The 25,753-nt window shown below is 36.2% G+C and overlaps 1 long non-coding RNA gene across 1 annotated transcript in view; it reads right to left on the reverse strand.

Annotated features, from left to right (window-relative positions):
- Nucleotides 1–25,753, reverse strand: part of LOC147581038 (uncharacterized) — a 397,405-nt gene that overhangs the window by 298,793 nt on the left and 72,859 nt on the right. Inside the window, exon 4 of the long non-coding RNA XR_015251333.1 lies at nt 24,071–24,120. This is a non-coding gene — a long non-coding RNA (uncharacterized LOC147581038). The remainder of the gene's footprint in view (nt 1–24,070; nt 24,121–25,753) is intronic.

A 25,753-nucleotide genomic window follows, 5' to 3' on the forward strand; every position in this document is an offset into this window, starting at 1 on the left:
CATGAATGGATGTTGTACTTTGTCAAATGCTTTTACTACATCTATTAAAGTGATCATATGGTTTTTATCCTTTCTCTTGTTGATGCATCACTTTGATTGCTTTGTGAATATTGAACCACCTTTGCATCCTGGGAATAATCCCACTTGACTGTGGTGAATGATATTTTTAATGTATTGGTGGATTTGGTTTACTAGTATTTTGCTGAGGATTTTTGCATCTATGTTCATAAAATATATTGCCCTGCAGTTCTCTGTTTTGTAATGATTTCTTTCTTAAGATGTTTTTTATTTTTATGTAATCTCTACACCAATGTGGGGCTTGAACATACAAGCCAAAATCAAGAGTCTCATGCTCCATAGATTAAGCCAACCAAGCGGCCCTGTAGTGTTGTTATCTGGTTATGGTTTCAGGTTAATGCTGGCCTCATAGAATAAATTTGGAAATTTTCATTCCTCTTCTCTTTTTTTGGAATATTTGAGAAGAATATGTATTAACTCTTCTTTAAATGGTTGGTAGAAACAACCCATGAAGCCACCTGGTCCAAACTTTTGTTTCTTGGGAGTTTTATTACCTATTCAATTTTGTTACAGCTAATTGGTCTGTGCCAATTTGTTATTTCTTCCTGATTCAATTTGGGTGTTTATCTGTTTCTAGGAATTCATCCATTTCTTCTGGGATGCCCAATTTGTTGGTATATAATTTTTCATACTATTCTCTTACAATCTTTTGTATTTCTGTAGTGTTGGTTGTTATTTCTCCTCTTTCATTTCTGATTTTATTTGAGCCCTCAATTTTTTTTGATGAGTCTGTATAGAGACTTATCAATTTTGTTTTCAAAGAATAAGACTTTGGTTACAGTGATCTGTTCTATTGGGTTTTTTTAGTTTCTATTTCACTTATTTCTACAATAATCTTTATTATTTCCTTCTTTTTTGCTAAGTTTGGGTTTTGTTTTTTCTTCTTTTTCTATGTCCTTTAGATGTAAGGTTAGATTGTTTATTTGAGATATATCTTGCTTCTTGATGTAGGCCTGTGTTGCTATAAAGTTCCCTCTTAGAACCACTTTTGTTGTGGGGTGCTTGGGTGGCTCAGTCAGTTAAGCATCCGACTCTTCATTTCAGCTGAGGTCATGATCTCATAGTTGGTGAGATCAAGTCCTGAGTAGGGCTCAGCACTAACAGCATGGAGCCTGCTTAGGATTCTCTCTCCCTCTCTCTCCCTCTCTCTCCCTGCCCCTCTCCTATTAGCACTCACACTCTCTCACTCTCTCTCTCTCTCAAAATAAATCAGTAAACTTTAAACAAAAAAAAAGAACCACTTTTGTTGCATCCCAAAGATTTTGGATTTTTGTGTTTTTATTTTCATTTTTCATTTATCTCCATGTATTTTTTTATTTTCTGTTTGATTTCTTGGTTGACCCAATCATTGTTTAGTAGAATGTTGTTTAACCTCCATGTATCTGTGCTGTTTTCAGACTTTTTTTCTTGTGGTTGTTTTTTAATTTCATTGCATTGTGGTCAGGAAAGATGCACAGTATGACTTCGATCTTTTTGAATTTGTTGAGACTTGTTCTGTTGCCTGATACGTGATCTATTCTGGAGAATGTTCCATATACACTTGAAAAGAATGTATATTCTGCTGTTTTAGGATGAAATGTTCTGAATATACCTGTTAAATACATCTGGTCCAGTGTGTCATTTAAACCCACTAGTTCTTAGAGGTGGCCATGTGTTTATGCTGGGGTGGGGGGGGGGAGGAAAATGGTGCCTGTCAGCTCCTTTGTTCCTGAGGAATCTGCTAAGGACCCCAGTCCCTCCAGGACAATCTCTGAGATGAGTAAACAATTCTCTGTCATCTATGTCCGAGGCATTTTTCAAACTGCTGCTTCTATGCTATATCCCTGCAGGCTGTTTCTTATACTGTCTCTTTAAGGACAGTTTCCTCTCACCTTCCCAGCTCTCCTGGAGCCAAGCCGGCAGATTTTTAAAATTCCAAGTTTTAAGTCCCATTGGTTGTAGGAATTCACAAAATTCAGCCCCTATAGTTTTCAAAGCCAAACGTTATGAGGATTTGTTTTCCCTGTGTGGGCTCCCTGGTGTGATAGTCTATTTCTCTTCTATCTCTACACCTGCAAGTCCATCCCTCCTGTGAACAGTCTGCAAGTCTGTTTATCTCCCCACTGCGTCTCTGTCTTTCCTACTCTCTCCAGTGCATCCTCTTCTGTACATTTAACTGTGGAGTTTGCTCTGCCAGTCAGTCTTTGGGTCATTTCCTGGGTTATTTACTCTGATGTATGTGTTATCTCATTGTATCCAAGGAAGGAGGTAAGCTTAGGGTTCTCCTATTCCACCATATTCCCAGCAAAAACGCTAACAGACTTAATTTTTAATATGTTTTATATTTCTTCCTGTTACAGATTTGATACACTGTGGGGTGTTTTCTTCCAGAATTTGTGCATTTCATCTGTTTTTTCAAATGTATTAACATAAAGTTGCTCATAATACCCTCATACTAACTCTTTTAATTTTGGTAAAGTATATATAACATAGTAATTATCACTTTAACTATTTGTAAGCCTACAATTTAGTGGTTTTAAATACATTCACAATATTGTATAACCATAGCACTCTCTATACCCAAAACATTTTCATCATCCCAAACTGAAACTCTGTACCTATCAAGTAATAATTTCCTGTTCCCTCTTCTCCTCAACTCTTGGTAACCTTTATTCTATTTTAATTTTCCTATTCTAGGCACCTACATTAGTGGACTCATACAATATTTATCCTTCTGTGCCTAGCTTATTTCACTAAGCATAATATTCGCATGGTTAATCAATGTTATAGCATGTATCATAACTTCATTCCTTTTTATGGCTGAATAATATTCTATTCTATACATACACCATATTTTGTTTATACATTTGTCTGTTGATGGACACTGAGTTATTTCCCTAATGACCAACGTGTTGAATATATTTTCATATGTTTATTGTCCATTTGTATATCTTCTTTAGAGAAATGTCTATTTGAGTCTTTTATCAAGTTTTGAATTGGGTTGTTTTAACAGCTTTTTATATATTCTGAATATTAATCTCTTATCAGATATACGATTTGCAAATATTTTCTCCCATTTTATAGGTTGTCTTTTCACTTTCTTGATTGTATAGACTTTGATGCACCAAAATTCTTTTAAGTTTATTTATTTATTTTGAGAGACAGAGACAGCACAAGTTGGGGGAGAGTGGCAGAGAGACAGGGAGAGAGAATACCAAAAGTAGGCTCTGCACTGCCAGCACAGGGTTCCATCTCACAAAACTGTTGAGATCATGACCTGAGCCAAAACCAAGAGTTGAACGTTTAACCAAGCCACCCAGCTGCCCCTGATGCACCAAAATTCTTAATTATTAAAAACTATTTATCTATTTTTCTTTTATTTCATGTGCTTTAGGTGTCTCTTATCACTTTTTAATAACTGTATTAAAAGTATTGCCACCCCCATTTCCATTCCTGATATTGGTCATTTGTAACTTTTTTTATATAATGGTAACAGTTTGTCAATGATATTCATCTTTACAAGGAACAAACTTTTGGATTTATTTATTTTCTTTATTATTCCATTTTTTATATTTAATAAATTTCTTCCCCTATCCTTTCATTCTTTCAATCTTATTTAGGTTTAATTTTCTAACTTATTAAGATAAATATTTAGTTCATTGCTTTTCTGCCTCTCTTTTTCTAATATATAAGTGTAAGACCATATACATCCTTCTAAGCTCAAATTTGCCTACACCCCACAAATGTGATGTATTGTATTATCATTATTATGTAGCCAATACATTTTATAACCTCATTGTTATGTATTCTTTCCTATGGGTTATACTGTTGGAGAATATCAGTGAAAATGGTGAAAAGAGGAACTCCAAAATTCTGCCCCTTCATAAAAGTGATGAAAAAAAAAAAAAAAACCTGTCAGAATCAGTTTTTCAGAACTCTCAAACTTAACCAAAGGCTGCAGTAACATGGAAAGCACTTATTCCAGAAAAATATTTGAATTTCAGTAAGAACAGAAAACCTCATGGCATTTTAACTTACCCTAGTCCCATCTCCTATTGACATCTGTTTAAATGTAATGTATATTCTAGCATACGGTCAATTTTGGTAAATGGTCTGTGTGTAATTGTAAAAATGCATTTGGTTGTAGTTGGTATAGTGATCTATATGTGTCATTTAGGTCAAGTGTATCAATCATTTAATCAAAATTTGTATAGCCTTACTGATTTTTTTGTCTGTATATACTATTATTAATTACTGATAATTAAAATTTCCCACAATTTGTATTAGTTCCGTCATTTTTGTCTTATTGGTTTAATGTTATATTATTTTAGGCACATATAAATTTAGAAGTTTTTGATCTTCCTACTTTATTAACCATTTTATCATTTGAAAACATACATCTTTATTCTTAACAATACTTCTTATTATAGAGTCTACCTTGTCTGATATTAACTTCCTTTTTCTTAGTTTCATGTTGCATGTATTATTCCAACATTTCAAATTTCAAGTTTTTTGTGCCCTTATGTTTAAGTTCAGCCTCTCAAAGCAGCAGATAATTGAGGGTTTTTTTTTCCTGAGTCTGACAATCATTGTCTTTGAGATGAAAAACTTAGTCTATTTATATTTAATATAATTATTCATATATCTAAGGTTTTTACATTATACTTGTGTTTTTTAATTGTATTTTCTGTGTATGTTTTTTCTCCTTTCCTGTTTTCTTCTGAATTACTCAATTTTTTTTATTATTATTCCATTTTCCCCTTTATTAGCTTTTACTTTTTAGATTTCTCTACTTTCTATTAGTGGTTATCATAGAGACTACTTTCTACATCTTTGACAAATATAATTGAGTACATTTACTAATTCCTAGACAATGCAAATATCTCCTTTCATTATATTATTTATTGTTATATACCTTAAATTGACAAACATTTTAAAACTCACACATTATTATTGTATAGCCAATATTCATTTATATTTATATTTATATTTATATTTACCCTTTCCATTGCTTTTAATTCCTACCTGAATTCCCATGTGTCTGTACTAAATTATTTTCCTTCTACTATTTACTATTTCTTTTAGTGTAGGTCTGCTAGGAACAAGTTTTTTTCTGTCTTTGGATTGTTTCTTGTTTGTTGTTTTACCTCAAACGTCTTTATTTTAATCCTTCAAAATATCAGAAGGATATTTCTACTGGGCTAAAGAATGTTAGGTTGAAACTATAAAAAGCTTATGAAAGAAACTGAAGAAGACACAAAAAACTGGAAAAAGATTCCATGCTTCTGGATAGGAAGAACAAATATTGTTAAAATGTCAATACTACCCAAAGCAATCTACATATTCAATGCACTCCCCATCAAAATAACACCAGCATTCTTCACAGAGCTAGAACAAATAATCCTAAAATTTGTATGGAACCAGAAAAGACCCCAAATAGCCAAAGCAATCTTGAAAAAGAAAACCAAAGCAGGAGACGTCACAATCCTGGACTTCAAGCTGTACTACAAAGCTGTAATCATCAAGACAGTATGGTACTGGCACAAGAACAGACACTCAGATCAATCGAACAAAATAGAGAACCCAGAAATGGACTCACAAATGTATGGTCAACTAATCTTTGACAAAGCAGGAAAGAATACCCAATGGAATAAAGACAGTCTCTTCAGCAAGTGGTGCTGGGAGAACTGGACAGCGACATGCAGAAGAATGAACCTGGACCACTTTCTTACACCATACACAAAAATAAACTCAAAATGGATGAAAGACCTCAATGTAAGACAGGAAGCCATCAAAATCCTTGAGGAGAACGCAGACAAAACCTCTTTGATCTTGGCTGCAGCAATTTCTTACTCAACATGTCTCCAGAGGCAAGGGAAACAAAAGCAAAAATGTACTATTGGGACCTCATCAAAATAAAAGGCTTCTGCACAGGGAAGGAAACAATCAGCAAAACTAAAAGGCAACCAACAGAATGGGAGAAGATATTTGCAAACGACATATCAGAAAAAGGGTTAGTATCCAAAATCTATAAAGAACTTACCAAACTCAACACCCGAAACACAAATAATCCAGTGAAGAAATGGGCAAAAAACATGAATAGACACTTCTCCAAGGAAGACATCCAGATGGCCAACTGACACATGAAAAAATGCTCCACGTCACTCATCATCAGGGAAATACAAATCAAAACCACAATGATATATCACCTCACACCTGTCAGAATGGCTAACATTAACAACTCAGGCAACAACAGATGTTGGCGAGGATGTGGAGAAAGAGGATCTCTTTTGCATTGTTGGTGGGAATGCAAGCTGGGCTAGCCACTCTGGAAAACAGTATGGAGGTTCCTCAAAAACTTAAAAATACAACTACCCTACAATCCAGCAATTGCACTACTATGTATTTATCCAAGGGATACAGGAATGCTGTTTCAAAGGGACACATGCACCCACATGTTTATAGCAGCACTATCAACAATAGTGAAAGTATGGAAAGAGTCCAAATGTCCATCGATGGATGAATGGATAAATAAGATGTGGTGTGTGTGTGTGTGTGTGTGTATATATATATATATATATATATATATATATATATATATATATTGGAGTATTTTTTGGCAATCAAAAAGAATGAATTCTTGCCATTTGCAACTATGTGGATGGAACTAGAGGGTATCATGCTAAACGAAATTAGTCAGTCAGAGAAAGACAAATATCATATGACTTCACTCATATGAGGACCTTAAGAGACAAATCAGATGAACATAAGGGAAGTGAAGCAAAAATAATATAAAAACAGGGAGGCGGACAAAATATAAGAGAGTCTTAAATATGGAGAACAAACAGAGGGTTACTGGAGGGGTTGTGGGAGGTGGGATGGGCTAAATGGGTAGGGGGCATTAAGGAATCTACTTCTGAAATCATTGTTGTACTATATGCTAACTAATTTGGATGTAAATTTAAAAAAATAAAAAATAGGGATGCCTGGATGGCTCAGTTGGTTGGGCGACTGACTGCGGCTCAGGTCATGATCTCACGGTTTATGAGTTCGAGCCCCACGTCAGGCTCTATGCTGACAGCTCAAAGCCTGGAGCCTACTTCAGATTCTGTGCCTTCTCCTCTCTCTGCCCCTCCCCTGCTCATGCTCTGTGTCTCTCTATCTCTCAATAATAAATAAACATTTTTAAAAAGTTACAATAAATAAATAAAAAATAAAACAAGTTAAAATAAAAAAAATTTAAAAATTTACAAAAGAATATTAGGTTGAAAGATATTTTCTTTCAGAACATTATGTACTTTTTCATTGCTTTCTGGGTTTGATAATTACTCCAGAGAAGTCAGCTGTCAAAGTTGTGGCTGCTCCTTTTCTCTTTTCTGTTCCTGACTGCTTTTAGATTTTTCTTTCTGTCTTTGATTATAAGCAGTTTTACTACAATTCACCTAGGTATGGTTTTCTTTGTATTCATACTGCTTGGGATTTGTGATACTTCTTGAGTCTCTAGATTGAAGTCTTACACTTTGGATAAAAAATACTCAATTTCTCATCACATATTGTATCTATTCTATTGCTTCACCTCTTTCTGAGACTCCAATTACACTTACATTAGACCTTTCAATTCTGTCTTATATATCTTCTGTGTTGTTTCCATTTTTCCTTTTCATGTTTGAGTCTGAATTTTTTCTGCTGACTCATTCTCCAATTCACTAATTTTTTCAGCTTTGTCTAATTTGTGGTTAAATTCACCTATTGAAAATTAAATTTGTTATTTTATATTTCAGTTGTATAATTTTCTTTTTTTTTTTCTATTTTTTAGTCCAAATTTTCTATCTCATCATTCGTATTTTGAACATATTAATGACAATCATTGTTAAGTCAATGTCTGATTCATCCAATACCTGGATTCCTATGGGTTTGTTTTGTCTGTTTTTTCTCTTGGTTTTTTACTTTTTGAGCCCAGTCTTTAGTATGCTTACTAAGGTTTTATCCACTAACAAGCATTTTGAAGCAATGGTTTGAAGGGACAAATTGAGGCTTTAAATGTCATGTACTTCCAAAGAGTATTAGTTGTGCTTCTATCAGAAAAAAATCGATGCTGATTACCTTAATTCAATTATAATCAATCTATTTCAAAGCTGAGTTTCAGCCCTTATGATGGTTTCTTTCCATTCAGCCATTACTCTTAGAATATACTCCTTCAGGCTTCTCAAATGAAGCTTTCATGGTTAATAAAGGCTCCTGCTCTTTAATGGGCATTGAATTTAAATTTTTGTATCCCCAGTGAATAGAAAAAACTGAGGGCTCTGCTTAGATTCTCAGTCTTTTAATCATAATTTTCTGCTCAATTTCTCAACCTCTCAAATGCTGCTCCAAAATCAGTAAATCCTGCAAAGGGCAGCACTACAGAATTTTGGACTGATTTCAATGTATTTATTTCTCTTGGAGATCTTGGCCTTCAACCCCAATGGTCTTTTAGTTCTCTATTGCTTTCAAACAAATATTTTCCCAAAATACGTCTGTGATTTATCTAGCATTTCTAGTTGTTCTCAATGGGAAAGTAGGTCTTAATATATGCTACTTTATTATTTAAAAAAGGAATTTGGCCTGCTTATTTGTAAAAGGGCTCTTTCAAAGTATGTTGATATAACGATTATACAGTGTTTAGAGTAATAAGAACAACGTGCCATATTTATTTTTTCTGGGAAAATATAACCATTAGTGTATTTCACATACTACAAATACAATATATGTTCACTGCAGAACTCTGGAAAATTAAAAAAACGTAAGGAAGAAAATAAAATCACCCATAAGCTCACCATCCAGAGGTAAATCCAGCTAGCCATTTTCTCTTCTCTTATTTTACTCTATAGGTTTTCCCCCCAAAATATTATTATAATATATACAGTGTTTTGTAATCTTTTTTGCTTAAAATATATTGTAAACAACGTTCCAAGTCACTACATTTTTTTCTGAATTTTTGTTGTTGTCTTAGGTAGTACCAAAGTTTAATAATAAATTACCATTATTGGACACTAAGATTGTTTCTCAATTTGGGCTTTTTATAAACAATATTTAGAAAATTATCCTCATACACATGTATGAAATATTGTCTAAATATAAATTCCTATAACTGGGATTACTATGTCAAAGAGTACAAACATTTTAAGATTTCTGATCCATATATGTAGCTAAATTGCCTTCTGTATAACTTACATCAGCTGACTCCCATTCAAGAGTATACAGGGCACCTGGGTGGCTCAGTCAGTTGAGCATCTGACTTCAGTTCAGGTCGTAATCTCATGGCTCATGAGTTCAAGCCCCGCATTGGGTTCTGTGTTGACAGGTCAGAGCCTGAAGCCTCCTTCTGATTCTGTGTCTCCCTCTCTCTCTGCCCTTCCCCTCTAGTGTTCTCTGTCTCTCTGTCTGTCTCTCTCTCTCTCTCACTCTCTCTCTCTCAAAAATAAATAAACATTAAGAAAATTTTAAAAAAGAGTGTAAGAGGGGCGCCTGGGTGGCGCAGTCGGTTAAGCGTCCGATTTCAGCCAGGTCACGATCTCGCGGTCCGTGAGTTCGAGCCCCGCGTCGGGCTCTGGGCTGATGGCTCAGAGCCTGGAGCCTGCTTCCGATTCTGTGTCTCCCTCTCTCTCTGCCCCTCCCCCGTTCATGCTCTGTCTCTCTCTGTCCCAAAAATAAATAAACGTTGAAAAAAAAAATTTTTTTTTTAAATAAATAAATAAAAAAGAGTGTAAGAGTGCTAATTTCCCTATACCATCTATCACTAAATAAAATCCATTTTTATTGCCAATTTGGTAGATAAAAATGTGTCTCTTTTATTTGCACTTTTGGCTGGTGGAGAAATTTGATTAATAACTCAATTCTTAATTAGTTGCAAAACTAATTTGCTAACCATACAGGATACTGTATTACAAACATTGAAAATTACCTTTATTCTTTAGTCACAGAATTTCCTAGGGATCTAGTAATTTTATAAATTATACACTGCCATGGTTTGTAGATTACTGTTTATTTGTGCCTGAATACATGTGCTATGTAACTGCAATGAAAAGGCCATTTAGTCAGTACTATCTCATCATCTTCTCTTCCTAAAAATGCATCACTAATATACATAAATGGATTCGCAAATGCATGGAGGAACCAGAGGAGACTGGCTAATCACGAGAAGAAGACCACAGAAAAAAATAAGCAAAGTGGCACAAAAACGATAATCTTTAAAAAGTTTGGAACCAAATAACATCAAATCAGCAAACATTTATTGAAGCTCCACATCTTTTTCATTCTTGATTCCTGTATTAGTTTGTATTTTTGGCAGGTTGCTAATAGTCAACCTTCTCTCAAAAGTATTGTTAGGCTCTAACATGTCTACAAGTGCTGTCCTCAGACTCTCTACTGCTGACTGGTATCAATCACATAAAGTTATGTAAATCCCTATTCTATAGAGAAGCAAGAGGCAAAATCTTCCTGCCTGGCATTTCAGTGCAGTCAAACTCAGCCACAATAGCAATAGCTACCATGTTCATGTCCAGTATAACAACCAATAAGGAGACCTTAAGTTTCTTTCAGAACCCAGATAGCACATAATGTATCTTCCATATCTTCACAAATTTTTTAACAAAATATTTTCACTCTTATTCTAATTTTTAAAATATGCATTATAATCAGAATACAAAGATTTAAATACAAAATAGTATCATCTTATGACAATATCACTTCATTGCATTTAAGAAATTGAGTCCAAATTATAAAATTATACATAAAAATTCAGAAAGCAGCATAGTGTAGTGGTACAGGGCAACTTGAGTTCAAATCCTGCATTAAGCACCTATTAGATGTGTGGCCTTGGCATATTTTTTAATACCTCTGTGCTTCATTTTCTTTGTGTGTAAAAGGAGAATAATAGGAAGTACTTTATAGGGTAGTTGTATTATATGGATTCACACATGTAAAGACCAGTAGTTGCTAGCACATAGTAAGCACCATAAACTGTGTTTGTTATTATTATTACTATTATTATGAAATAATAAAAGAGACTGTCCATGAGCATTTAGTGAAAAAAAGTAATTATCACCAGCAACCAAAATCTATTCATAATAAATTAACTTTTATTTTATACAACTACCAATTTGAAAGATATGTACACCTTGCTCATTCCTCTTTTTGAAATTTCAGTTTTTACCTGTGGAAAACAAGTTAAGAGAAGGACTTTACTTCCATAATTTAAGAGATTTTTTAAAAGAACCTAGGAAGATAAGGTATTAATTCAACAATTAAAAAGCCTGATGCCTTTAACCCTGAAGCACCTTGTTTCTTGCTTACTTGTGACATGTCATAGAAGTTATTAAGGCAATCAAACTGTCAAGAAAATGCCTCCAGGATCTCATAGAGCAAAGACCCCTCCAGGGACTCTAAACTGAGTGGAGATTAAGGAAAGACCAGCAATATTCCACTGTAATAAATGGCAATTGTCAATAAGGAGAAAAAACAAAATTGAAAGTGATAGTATCTAAAAAAGTCAATATTTTCCTTTCTTATTTGCTTCATATGTTAGATCTTGTGTTAACCTTTCCTACAGGCATTGAATTCATCCATATGCCAACCTTACATACTCAAAGCACTGATGTCTGAATAAATAAGTGCTTCTGTGTGCTCATGTAGGTGTATATTTTAATGAAAACTGGTTTTCTCTGATTTCTTAATCCTTTTCTTTAGATCCTGAATTCTTAATAAGTAACTTTCTTTGAAAAATAATACAAAAAGAGAGGGAGAGGCAAACCATAAGAGACTCTTAAATACAGAGAACAACCTGAGGGTTGATTGGGCAGAGGCAGTTAAATAGGTGAAGGGCATTAAGGCTTAGGGCACTTTTCAGGATGAGCACTGGGTGCCATATGTAAGAGATGAATCACTGGGTTCTACCGTGAAGCCAAGACTACACTGTATTGCTAACTAACTTGAGAATAAAAAAATAATAAAATTAAATAATAAAATTAAAATAAAATAAAATAAAATAAAATAAAATAAAATAAAATAAAATAAAAAGTTTCTTTGAAACCGCTCTGGTCTCAGCAAATATGCAAGCACTGCCACCTACAGGTAGCTACCTATTTTGAAGCAGTCAAACCACAGAGATTGCCATAACATTTGAATGCCTTTCTAAAGTAAAACAAATAACACACAACAGAGCATTCTGGCTGAAGTTCTGAAACCATCCATCACCCTTATACTCTCTTGAGAAGTAAGTAATAACAAGAAAAACTTCCCCGAAACTCTTCCATGAAATTTCCCTTCAGCTTTGCTTACAGGTTCCTTAATCTTTCTTCTCTTTCTCTTGTCAATGGCTTTCATCTTGGTTGCTATCCCCTTTTACAGGATGTTATCTGTAAAACTTATTTTAAATTATAATAAGCTCTACTTTTAAAATTACAAAAATGGATTTAATTTGACACACTACTGTCATCAGTTACTCTTTGGTCTTTACTTAGATGATTAACTTCATATGAAATCTTTCTCATGGATTAAAAAAAAAAATTCAATTTTATTCTGTTTCTCTCATCAGTCTCCAGTCACCAAGAATCTATTAGCCTATCAGGACTGGCAGAAGCCTTGGTTGGCACTGGATTCTAGAATCTTCTAAGCACACTAACATACAACCTTTCATAAAACAGTAAATAACCCTAAAAGGCATTCACATTTGGCACCTCCTCTACACAATCTTGTTCTTTAATTTCTTCTCCCAAAACTACTAAAGCCCGATAAAAGATTTACTGACTCTTCCCTTTCCACTTTACCTATTTAAGCAGGCTTATTTGGCTGTGGTCTCACCAATTCAGCAAAAACAATTAATTACCTAAAAGAAACATGAGATTGTCTGTGTCCTATGATATTGCCTTCATCTTTCATTAAATAAAATTGGAAATCCAACTTATTGGCTATCATTTTCCAGACTTTGCTGATAAAGTACAGGTTTTGAAATCCAGTAAATGTTCTTGTGAGCAGAGGTGACTACATAACTTGTAAAACAAAAACATGGAGTCTCTTGTTCAAAATACTGGGGGGGTGGGGGACAGAATTGCTATTAAAGTTATTAAAATATAAAGTTTTTTCCTTTCTTCCATGGTCTCTCTCTTAACTTGTTATGGTGTTTTTTATTTACTACTTAATGTCATCTTAAGTTTTAAAAAAAATTAAAGTTTTAAATTATTAGCCTGACTTTTACTATTCATGTTTACCTTATGCAATAACAGTTTTTAAGTGCAAGAGCATTTAACAATACGCAAAATCATTTAAATTACACAACTGATATTTCATGTCATACATTCATATGTAGTTCATTCTTAGCATAAGAATGGAAACTCTACACAAAACTAACTTAACTGTTTAAGTTTCATTTCCTTGCAGCCACTCTGGAAAACAGTGTGGAGGTTCCTCAAAAACTTAAAAATAGATCTACCCTATGACCCAGCAATAGCACTGCTAGGAATTTGCCCAAGGGATACAAGAGTGCTGATGCAGCCTTGTACTTGTCTGAGTCTCACTGAACACCCACACATCATTCATTCACTGGAATTCTGTGTTCATGGAGCATGTTAGCTCCATTAAGTGAATGGAGTGGGAAGGTAAGGTGGACACACATGTCAAATGTATCACTGTGCAGGGGCGCCTGGGTGACTCAGTTGGTTGAGCGTCCAACTTCAGCTCAGGTCACCATCTTTCAGTTTGTGAGCTCATTTGTGCTGACAGCTCGGAGCCTGGAGCCTGCTTCAGATTCTGTGTCTCCCTCTCTCTCTGCCCCTCCCCTGCTCGTGTTCTGTCTCTCTATCCCTCTCAAAATAAACATTAAAAAAAAATTTGTTTTTAATGTACCACTGCGCATGTTCATGTTCCATTGTCCCACTGGATTTCACTTACATAACACAAGCTCAAAGATAAAATTATTAACAATTTCAAGACAGTGACAATAGAGCATTAAACCAAGCAATGGGCCCTTCTGAGCATAGGGCCCTGTCTGACTACACAGGTCATAAAACTAGACCTACTTATAAGATTTATTAGGGCAGAAAAGTGTCTTTTTCTTTAATAAGCAAGAGGAACAGAAACTATGTTTATTGAGTATTTACTATGTCCTGAGCACTAAGTTAAATCCTTCATATACACCACCTCATTTCATCATCAAATAACACTTTGGGGTGGGTATTTTTATCCCTGTTTACAAAAGGGGCACATTCAGGATTTTAGAGGCTAAGTGATTTGCCCAATATCTCTTATCAAAAAGGTGGTGAAGGAGTTCCTGAGTGGCTCAGGTGGTTGAGCATCCAACTCTTGATTTCAGCTCAGGTCATGATCCCAGAGTCATGGGATCGAGCTCCACATCAGATTCCACACTGAGCATGGAATCTACTTGGGATTCTCCACCCCCCCCCCCCCGCTCGCTCTCTCTCTACCCCCCAGCTGTTCTCTCTCTTTCTCTCTCACTCTTGATAAAATAAAATAAAATAAAATAAAATAAAATAAAATAAAATAAAAGTAAAATAAAATAAAATAAAAGGTGTTGATGTAGATATTTTAACACAGGTTTGACTAATTTTAAATCCCATCACATCCCACTAGTTCCTCAAAGGAGTTAGCTCATATTTTGAAGCACAAAATATTTTTTTAAACATTTATTTATTTTGAGAGTGGGGAGAGGCAAAGAGAGAGGGAGAGAGATAATGCTAAGCAGGCTCCACACTTAGTGCAGAGCCCAGTATGGGGCTCTATTTCCCATACTGCGAGATTCTGACCTGCACCTAAATCAAGAGGCAGATGCTTAACCAACTGAGTCACCCAAGTGCCCCCAAAATATTTTTAAATTGTTACTTTCATATTTCACATATATGCATATATATCCTAATAAGACCAAGTGTGAATTAATAAAATAGCATGATTCACATACTATTAAAAAAGTATCTCAGGGCCCTGGGGTGGCTCAGTCAGTTGAGCAACCAATTCTTGATTTTGGCTCAGGTTGTGATCCCAGGGTCGTGGGCTTGAGCTCTGTATAGGCCCACTTAAGATTCTCTCTCTCTCCCTCTGCCCGTCTCCCCTGCTCACTCTTGCCCTCCCTCCCCCCTCCCTCTCTCTCTCTCTCTCTCTCTCATAAAAAAGAAAAGTATCTCATCTAGGTTTCTAGTTTAATATGACAAGCTAAGAACACACATTTACTTCCTCTCCCTCCTGAGCCATCATTAAAATGATAATGCCTTTTTTTTCTTTAAGATACAAGATGCCAACTACAAAGAACAGAATGGAAAATGTCAGTGAATAAGCAATTTCAAAATTCAAATAAAAATGCACAAAGAAGCAAGCAGTATGAATCCATCTATAATGTTCATAAATAGGCAAAACTAAATAACTGGTGTTTAGGAATATATACATAAATGATGGAACTATTTTTAAAAGCAAAAGAATATTTAACACAGCCTTCACTATAGGAGCTATCTCTGGACAGAGAAGGGAACTATGACAAAGAGAACACAGGAGCTTCTGTGGTGCTGCTGTTTCCTTTCTTACCTGGGGTGATAGGTACATGGGTATTCATTTTGTTAGATATTTATAATATGTAAACTATAAAAATACTATTTTTGAATGTATGATGTATTTCTCCCAAATGATTAACTTCTTAAAAAGATACTACATTCAAAAAGTAACCACAAAACAGTATATACAAGACAGTACCAGATAACAACAACAATTCAACAACAAAAACTTTTGGAAATTAAAATAGGATTGTCAAATAAAAATTCAATAGAAAAGTTAGACAATAAGTGTAAAGAAATGTCCCAGATTATAATACAAGGAGACTGAAACATGAGAGAAAAGATAATAGAGTCAAAGGATTATTCCAAGACATTTTACATCCCAATAAGAATTTCAGAAGGAGACATAAAAAAGAAAGAAGAGGGGGAATTTATCACAGAAGTGCTAATAGATAATTTCTTTAAAGATGGATCTAATTTGGGGCACCTGGGTGGCTCAGTCGGTTGAGTGTCCGACTTCGGCTCAGGTCATGATTTCGCAGTCTGTGAGTTCGAGCCCCGCGTCGGGCTCTGTGCTGATGGCTCAGAGCCTGGAGCCTGCTTCAGATTCTGTGTTTCCCTCTCTCTCTCTCTGCCCCTCCCCCGCTCATGCTCTGTCTCTCTCTCTCTCTCTGGCAAAAATAAATAAACCTTTAAAAAAAATTTTTTTAAAAAGATGGATCTAATTTTCAGACTGAAAGGACTCATTCTGTGGCCAGGACTTAGAAATGTCCTGGCAAAATGTCCTACCTCTGAGGATAAAAAAAAAACAAATCCAAAAAGCTGCCAAGGAGGAAAAAAAGTTTATCTACAAGGGAATGAGAATCACAGATATTAACTTTCTCATCAGAACATGGGATGTGGAAAGGCAATGGGGCAAGGCCTTCAAAATTCCCAGGAAAGGGGATCCTGGGTGGTTCAGTTGGTTAGGCATCTGACTTCGGCTCAGGTCATGATCCCACGGTCTGTGAGTTCAAGCCCTGTGTTGGGCTCTGTGCTGACAGCTCAGAGCCTGGAGCCTGCTTAAGATTCTGTGTCTCCCTCTCCCTCTACCCCTCCCCCACTTATACTCTGTCTCATAAATAAACATTAAAAAAAGTTTTTTGATTTCCAGAAAAAACTATTTTTTATCCCAGATTTCAATAGGCAACCTAATAATCACTCATAATTCATAATAAAAAACATTTTTGAACATGCAGGAAGTCAGAATTTTACCTTAAGTGTACCCTTTCTTAAGAATAGAAATTTATTTTCAGAGAATAGAAAAGTATTCCATCAAAACAAAGAAGAAAACCTGGGGGTCCCCAAAATAATGATTCCCACCCCAAGAGAGCAGTGAAGGGCAATTCCCGGATGATAACCACATAGCTGTGTTAGAGAGACCTAGTAAAGATTGGAGCCAGAAGACAGAGGGTGGGAGTGGAATGATTCAGGAAGAAGATGAGAATAAATAGAATAGATAATATGAATGGGAGTTCAGAAAAACTTGAGGATAAAACAAAGACATTTGGTAAGGTGTAAAAAGGAGAATTTATTTGAACAGGAACATTCTCCATTGAGTGGCACAGGCGTAGTAACTTGAATACCACAGACAAGGAAATAAAATACTAGTATATCACTTGGCTCTATAATGAACCATTTGCATGTGTGCCCATGTCAGTCTACAACCTTCAGGAAGCAGTAGTCAAGTCAGAGTTAGAAGTGCAAGAGATGTACTAGGTGGAGATACCTATGAAAGATAAAGGGGAGAGGGAGTAGAAGTAAGCAGGAAAAGCTTTCAATGTTCAGTATTATTCTGACACCTGTAAAATGAAAGGAAGAAAGGGAGGCTTGAGTAGGAAGAGCCTAGACTATGATACCACTCTAAAAAACTCTCAACCAGCCCAACAGGGAGCCAAAAAGCACAGGTTTCCCTCTGCATGAGTCTCATTTTGGGCAGCAATGGCTAACATCTGAACCTCTACCATGCCCAATCATTGGCTAGAGTTGCCCTGAGATAGTCAGGGAGAATGTATACTCTGCTTGAACACTTTAACAGCTCTCAAAGGCACCACAGCTGTCTGTACTCCTTGCTGCAGAAGTTCTCTTAAAAAGAGACTTGAACTGCACACTTCCTCTAATATATACAACACTCTGACTCAGACCTCAAGGTCTGACCTCAATACTAATTGTATCCAATTACTTCATTAGCTCAAAATCCAATTGTTTTCAATGATATGCACTGCTTTGTGTCAAGTCCAGATATGTATAGTCATTTGCTACCCCCTCAAAAAAAGCAGGAGTTGGGGGGAATTTGGCTTACCCAATATACCCAATCACAGGGAGGTACAGGATAACCACAATAAAAGCTATTCAACTATCAAATATCTTCAGTGATATGAAATATACTTTATTTGGAAAAACCTCATGAAGGTCACTCATATAGATTATTTTCTCATTTACATTTGAATAACACAGTCATGGTGTTGAGTGCCTCTCAGAATCATCAGTGATAACTAAGACTGATCTCTCCATTATCCTTGATTTCTCACCTCTCCCCAAGGGGGAAGTTATATTCTGCACCAAGCCTTAGGAGAGGAAATAAAGGCAGGTCCAAGGACCAAAATGGTTCATGATAATGGATAAACTAGATTGAAAGCATTATATATAAGTAATTGTGTATCTTTAAGATTATTTAATAGGGGGCATATTTTTATGAGATAAAACTTTTATGTGATATGTGTACTTAAATTAAAAATTAATCTTAAATTTGAAAAAAAAATAGTCCTATATTGTAAGAATTCCCAGAGCTCATAAGTGTCTCCATTAGCCAATCTAGAAGACATCAATTCCGCTGTCTGCATATCCATTATCCTCACAGGCCTCTGGTTCTTCCCTCTAGGGGTTTCTTTCTTGTCCATTATCCTCCTTAGATACATCTGAAGCATGTCTGCATAACTTTCACAACCTACTTCTAACCAACATAAGTTTGCAGACTTGAAAGTTGCTTTAGAGGTCAAAAAATCACAAGCTTCAGCAGCCCAGGCACGTGGTTATTTGTCAATAACATTCCCTCAAAAACTCACTAGGCTTCTAGCCTTTTTGTTTTCAAGGGATAAACACAGTCAAACACAACCAAGGTGGTTTCAAGACCTGAGGACTGACATTTTATTTACTATCTCTGTGCTATGCCTACAACACTCTCTGGCACAACCAGCAGCTATTGGAAGCCAACTGAGACTTGGGTGGCAAGGCAACGCCCTTAATCTTATCTCCTCAGCTAGAAAGCCTCCCAGTCTGACTGTGATGCTTGAAAAGGTTTGGGGCCCTATTCTTATCTTCTGCTAAAAATGATATTTCCATAACTGCTTGAATTTGAATCACACAATCAGTTGACTTTTTTCAGGTGGGCAAGGCCCCAAATTACCAAACCCCTAGTCATCTGAGATTGCCTCAGGCACAAAGTCTCTCAGCAGAGTTATATTCCTTTCCATTTTTACTTGCAAACTAGCTAGTTCTAGCCTGAGTTCTCCTTGCTGTTGTAGGGTCTTTTGAAAGAGATACGGAGCAGGCAACAGACACTGAATTTTTCCCTCCATTTTCCCTGGAGAGTTATTGGCTCACTTGGCCCATAATCTGCCAGTCCAGGTATCAGAGGTATACTTGCCACCATTTTGCTACACAGAGACATTGTTTCATTTTAAAAACATGTATTTCTGGGGCGCCTGGGTGGCGCAGTCGGTTAAGCGTCCGACTTCAGCCAGGTCACGATCTCGCGGTCCGGGAGTTCGAGCCCCGCGTCGGGCTCTGGGCTGATGGCTCAGAGCCTGGAGCCTGTTTCCGATTCTGTGTCTCCCTCTCTCTCTGCCCCTCCCCCGTTCATGCTCTGTCTCTCTCTGTCGCAAAAATAAATAAACGTTGAAAAAAAAAATTTTAAAAACATGTATTTCTTCTCTTTCTTAATATTAAAGCATAAAAATTAGCAAAAAAATGACAGAAATATAAGTAAATAAAATTATCTATAATCTCTATAAGAATTGACTAGACCTAATAATACTTGAGTATATATTCTTCAGTGAAAGATATGATTTCAAACATTTCAGTGAGAATTCCATGCGCAGGGTCATGGAACTGAGTTGTCAGAAAATTACTAGATTATTTTCTTAAGCACCTTTATGATCTTTCTTACTTGTATCTAAAAGGACTTCTTCAAGCCTGCTAACATTCTTCTCTCTGTACTACTTTTACCAGGGTATATACTTAAGCTGATTTCATTCTTTCACGATTTGCTATAGACAAATTCATGGCTTTCAGAAGTAGAGTGACAAATGACACCCATCTATAGTCATAAAAGAAAGCATATAGTATTTTTATGTGTTCCATTTTTCTAGTCTCTGTTATAAACATTGATAATATAAATTTTCAAGCAAAAATGGATACTTACACTATATACATTTTGATATATTTTATAGTCTTCACAATTCGTGGCAAGGGAAAATGAAATATATTTTCTGAACTTTCAAATAAAACTTCCAAAAGATATATTTTCTCTTTAAAATGTTAATCATTGGGGGCGCCTGGGTGGCGCCGTCGGTTAAGCGTCCGACTTCAGCCAGGTCACGATCTCACGGTCCGGGAGTTCGAGCCCCGCGTCAGGCTCTGGGCAGATGGCTCAGAGCCTGGAGCCTGTTTCCGATTCTGTGTTTCCCTCTCTCTCTGCCCCTCCCCCGTTCATTCTCTGTCCCAAAAATAAATAAACGTTGAAAAAAAAAATAAAATAAAATAAAATGTTAATCATTAAATTATATCTACATCTTCTTTTTTTTTTTTTTTTAATTTTTTTTTTTCAACGTTTTTATTTATTTTTGGGACAGAGAGAGACAGAGCATGAACGGGGGAGGGGCAGAGAGAGAGGGAGACACAACATCGGAAACAGGCTCCAGGCTCCGAGCCATCAGCCCAGAGCCTGACGCGGGGCTCGAACTCACGGACCGCGAGATCGTGACCTGGCTGAAGTCGGACGCTTAACCGACTGCGCCACCCAGGCGCCCCTACATCTTCTTATCTACATCACAGAGTTATGATGAAAATAAATGGAGAAATAAATTTGAAAAAAATCTGAGCTCTTGAAAGGAATAGAATTAATAACATAATATAAAGGTGAAGTACTATTTTATTTACAAATTCAAGATTTATTTTGAAATAGAAGTCACTCTACCATTGTATTTTATATACAGAGATATTTCTCAGAATCATTACTTTCCATATCAATAAAAAACAGATTGTTGATTTCTTTCCTTTTCTCTGTACAGGGTCCTCAGATGTGAAGCATTTCATTGAAATGACCTCTTCTCTATATTGAGAAATTGTGCATCCCACTGAGAGTAAATGGCCATGCACTTGTTTCAAAGGGAAATCACAAACATGATGACTGCTCATGAAAAACTTGGAAGGGAATGCACCCACAATGGGCAACAGAATTGCAAAAATGAACACTAGGCATAATATAAAATCAGGAGGCAGTACTACCCTCATAATTGCTCCATTCCTTTACTTTTGACTCATCAAACTGTTATTACTATCTTAATATTTTCCATATTGGCATCTGACAGTATTAGAAAACCAGAGAAAGGACAGACTCCTAGGCAAAATGTGAGTGGTTATTAAATCCTGGTGATAAACATATGGGTATTTGTTTTATCACTCATTACTGTTCTGTAGTTTTCTTAAGCTGGCATAATAAAAAGTTGCCTTATCTCAAGGTTTCAATCACTGCCATGTCATCAACTAATAGCGCCTTCCCAGCCAGAACTAGGACCAGCAAAGGAATTCACTTTGTTACTCTCACACCTATTAAAAATGAATGGTCTGATGTGATGTCTGATTTTAACTAAATAAGCCAACTAATAAATTTCCAGATAAGGAAAAGTCCTGTCTTCTTTGTCTCTTGCCTCTGTGCAATTTTTGTGATCTGTTTCAAGAATACATCACACTTTGGGGCATCTGGGTGGTTCAGTCAGTTAAGCATGTGACTCTTCATTTCGGCTCAGGTCATGATCTCATGGTAAGTGAGTTCAATCCCCACATTGGGCTCTGCACTGACAGTGTGGAACCTAGTGAGATTCTCCCTCCCTCTCTCTCTGCTTCTCCTCCTCTATCTCTCTCTCTCTCAAAAACAAATAAACTTTATATATATATATATATATATATATATATATATATATATATATGTATATATATATATATATATATATATATATATATATATATATATATATAAAAGAATACATCACACATGGTCATTTGCCCAAGCAGTCTCTAATACCCTCTAATGGTATCATTTATGTCCATTCCTCAAAAGGATTTCTTGGGTACATCTGGATGTGGGTTCATAGATTTCTATATAAGAATAAATCCTTTTCAGGGCGCCTGGGTGGCTAAGTCAGTTAAGCGTCCAACTCTTGGTTTCAGCTCAGGTCATAGTATCACAGTTCGTGAGTTCAAGCCCCATGTTGAGCTCTCCACTGGCAGTGCAGACCTGCTTGGGATTGTCTCTCTCCCTCTCTCTCTGCCCCTCTCCTGCTCACATTGTGTCTGTCTCTCTCAAAATAAGTAAATAAACTTAAAAAAAAAGAGAAAGAATATATCCTTTTCATTGATATATATTTCTTCTTGCCTCATAATAAGACCTTTTCTTTTGATACTCATATTAAAGAAAAAGAGGGCAAAGTATAGGTTTTATTCAAATGACTTCAATTGGCCACCCAAGGAGCACCTTACACCTTAAACTGATTGTGAAAATAATAGTAAATAGCAATAATTAGTAAGCAATTATTGAGCACTATTTTGCTAGTTCTGGGCTAAGCACTTTAGTTGCATCTTTTCATTTAAATCTCATAATAATAATAATGATACTATGTTTATTATATCTGGAGAGAAAATTTACCTACTTTTCAGCCAGATTTGAGTTATTACTGTGTTTTTATAAAATTTAGAAATTTACAGTGGTATCAGCCCTAGTCACTGGGTCTTATTTGAGGTGACTTTTTTCACATTCAAAACCTCTTCATTTGCATTTCCCCTATGACCCCTCTGCAGTAGCCTCTGCCTCTCTATGAAACTGTTTAGGCCTGTCTACCCACATTCGTTTAGGCTGCATAATCACCTTCCACAGATTTCTGTTGTTTATCTTATCCATTGTGTTCCTCCAACAGATCCTCTTACTGTCACCCTCCACCCTGGGCTGCAGCCATCTACCTTTTATATATAAAGTGGGTGAATACAGACTTCAGTCTCCTAAGAATTTCTCCATGGACTGTTACGTTGTTGGTTCCTTGAATCCATTTCTATCTCTTGATTCCACAGTTTCTCCAAGGTTGATCTGGGGAGCAAGCCAACCACCCTGGCCCATTCATCTTCAGAAGAACCAGAAACCTTGATGTTGCTTGTTTATTATTAAAACCTACACTTATGGATGAAACCGCAGTTTATGTGAAATTCTAAAGCCATGGTCAGTGCTTATGTAATTAAACCCAGAGCCAACTGAGGTGTCATGATGAGAGGAATATCCCTCACAAGCCTGTGGACAAGTCACACACAACACAAGCAGTCAGTGTTTCCACATGATCTTGCTTGGACCAGATTGCATTTGAAAACAACACAAAAAGAACAGACTTGAAGACACCTGTCTTCTCTGCCTACCTCAGGCTGCTGGAAAGACATACATCAATGTTCTGAGCCACTCATGAAACTTAATTTAGTTTTAAGTCCTGGCCTGTAAACTTTTGTAGAACAAGCATCACATAATTTCGCCAGGGCTTAGGGGCACTTGGATAGCTCAGTTGGTTAAGCATTCAACTCTTGATTCTGGCTCAGGCATGATCTCATGGTTCATGGTTCATGAGATCAGGCCCCATGTTGGGCTCTGTGCTGCCAGGGTGGAGCCTGCTTGGGATTCTCTCTTTCCCTCTAACTTCACCTCTCTCTCTTTCTCTCTCTCTCTCAAAATAAATAAACTTAAAAATTTTTGCTAGGGCTTAATCTGAAAATCTTATATATTAAAAGGGGGAAAACTCTTCGCCATTGCTTCAGCTGCACATTCTTCCTAAGCCTCTGGGGCCCCACTTGGCCCAAATAAACTGCTAAAGCCAGAGCCTATATAATTCAAGATTGAGCTGCAACAGCTGTGAATCATAGGCCTGAACTCTGTTACTGATGCTGTGGTCAGAATTTAATGAGACACCCTCTAGCCCCGCCACTTGTAGCTGTAGCCTTGCTAAAGTCTGCATTGCATGCCCCCCATACTTATGGAACCCAGGTTATTTCTCTAATATTTGCCAAAGGTGCAACTCTCACTTTTCTTGAACATCTCACTTCTGATTTAAACAAGGATTGAGACATAATTATGTAAAGCAAGTTTGGTCCATATTAAAATGACAAGTTATATAAAAACAGCCACTCACCAATGAACAAAGCTTCCATAAGCTGTACCACATCAGTATGATAGCTGCATCTATCAGGAATGAAAGAAGAGACTTCATAATTAAAGCCATAGACATTAAAAGGATAATAAATAAATATTATGAACAATTTCTTGCCAATAGATACAAAAACTTAAAAGAACCTAGATGAAAACTCTTTTAGAAAAACACGACACACGCACACACAAAAACAAAACAAAACAAAAACTAAGTCAAAATAACCACAGAAGGTAATTGGATTTGTAATTATTTCCCACAAAGAAAACTTCAGTCCAGAATTACTTCACTGGTGAATTCTATCAAACACTAAGGAAGAAATAAAATCAATATTATTCAATCTCTTTCAAGTAACCTAGAAGGAGGAACTACTTCCAAACTTGTTTTATGAGGTTAAAATAATCCTGAATCTAAAACTGGACAAGACCATTATAGGGGAAAAAAAAAAAAAACTTGCAGTTCAAAATGCTTCATAACAAGAAACAACAAAATTAAAAGGCAACCTACACAATGGGAGAATATATTTGCAAGTGACATATTGATAAAGGGTTAGTATCTAAAATATATAAAGAACTTATAAAACTCAACACCCAAAAAATCAAATAATCCAGTAATCCAGTTTAAAAATGGACAGAATTAAATTAATAACACAAGAAACAACAGGTGTTGGCAAGGATGCAGAGAAAGGGTAACACTCTTATACTCTTGGTGGGAATATAAATTGGTGCAGCCACACTAGAAAACAGTATGAAGTTTCCTCAAAAAGTTAAAAATAGAACTACCCTACAATCCAGCAATTGCATCAGTAGATATTTACCCCCAAAATACATAAATACTAACTTAAAGGGATACATGTACCCCAATGTTTATAGTGGCATTATCAACAGTAGCCAAATTATGGAAAAACCCCAAATGTCCACTGACTGATAAATGGATAAAGAAGATGTGGCACATATACACAATGGAACATTACACAGCCATCAAAAAGAATGAAATATTGCCAGGGGCACCTGGGTGGCTCAGCATGGAGCCTGATTGGGATTCTCTCTCTCCTTCTCTCTCTCTCTCTCTGCCCATCCCCTGCTCTCTCGCTCTCTCGCTCTCTCACTCTCTCTCTCTCTCTCTCTCTCAAAATAAATGAAGTTTTTTAAAAAGAAGGATATCTGGGTGGCTTGGTCAGTTGAGCACCTGACTCTTGGTTTTGGCTCAGGTCATGATCTCATGGTTTCATGGGTTCAAGCCCTGGGTCAGGCTCTGCTCTGGCAGTGCAGAGAGCCGGCTTGGGATTCTCTCCCTCCCTCTCTCTCTGCTCCTCCCCCACTCATGCTCACTCACTCTCTCTCTCAAATGAATAAACTTTAAAAAAAAAGAATAAAATCTTGCCATTTGCAATGATGTGGATGGAGCTAGAGAATAGTATGCTAAGCAAAATAAGTCAGAAAAAGACAAATACCATATGATTTCACTCATATATGAAATTTAAGGAAAAAAAAACAAACAAGCAAAGAGAGATAAAAGAGACAGAGAGAGACAAATCAAGAAATAGACTCTTAACTATAGAGAACAAACTCATGGTTACCAGAGGAGAAGTGGGTGGGGGGATGGATTAAATGAGTGATGGGCATTAAGGAGAGCACCTGTGACGAGCCCTGGGTGTTCTATGTAGGT

Source organism: Puma concolor, chromosome B2 (assembly GCF_028749965.1).
Source record: "Puma concolor isolate L17-30 chromosome B2, mPumCon1.1.hap2, whole genome shotgun sequence".
NCBI classification, from domain to species: Eukaryota; Metazoa; Chordata; class Mammalia; order Carnivora; family Felidae; genus Puma; species Puma concolor.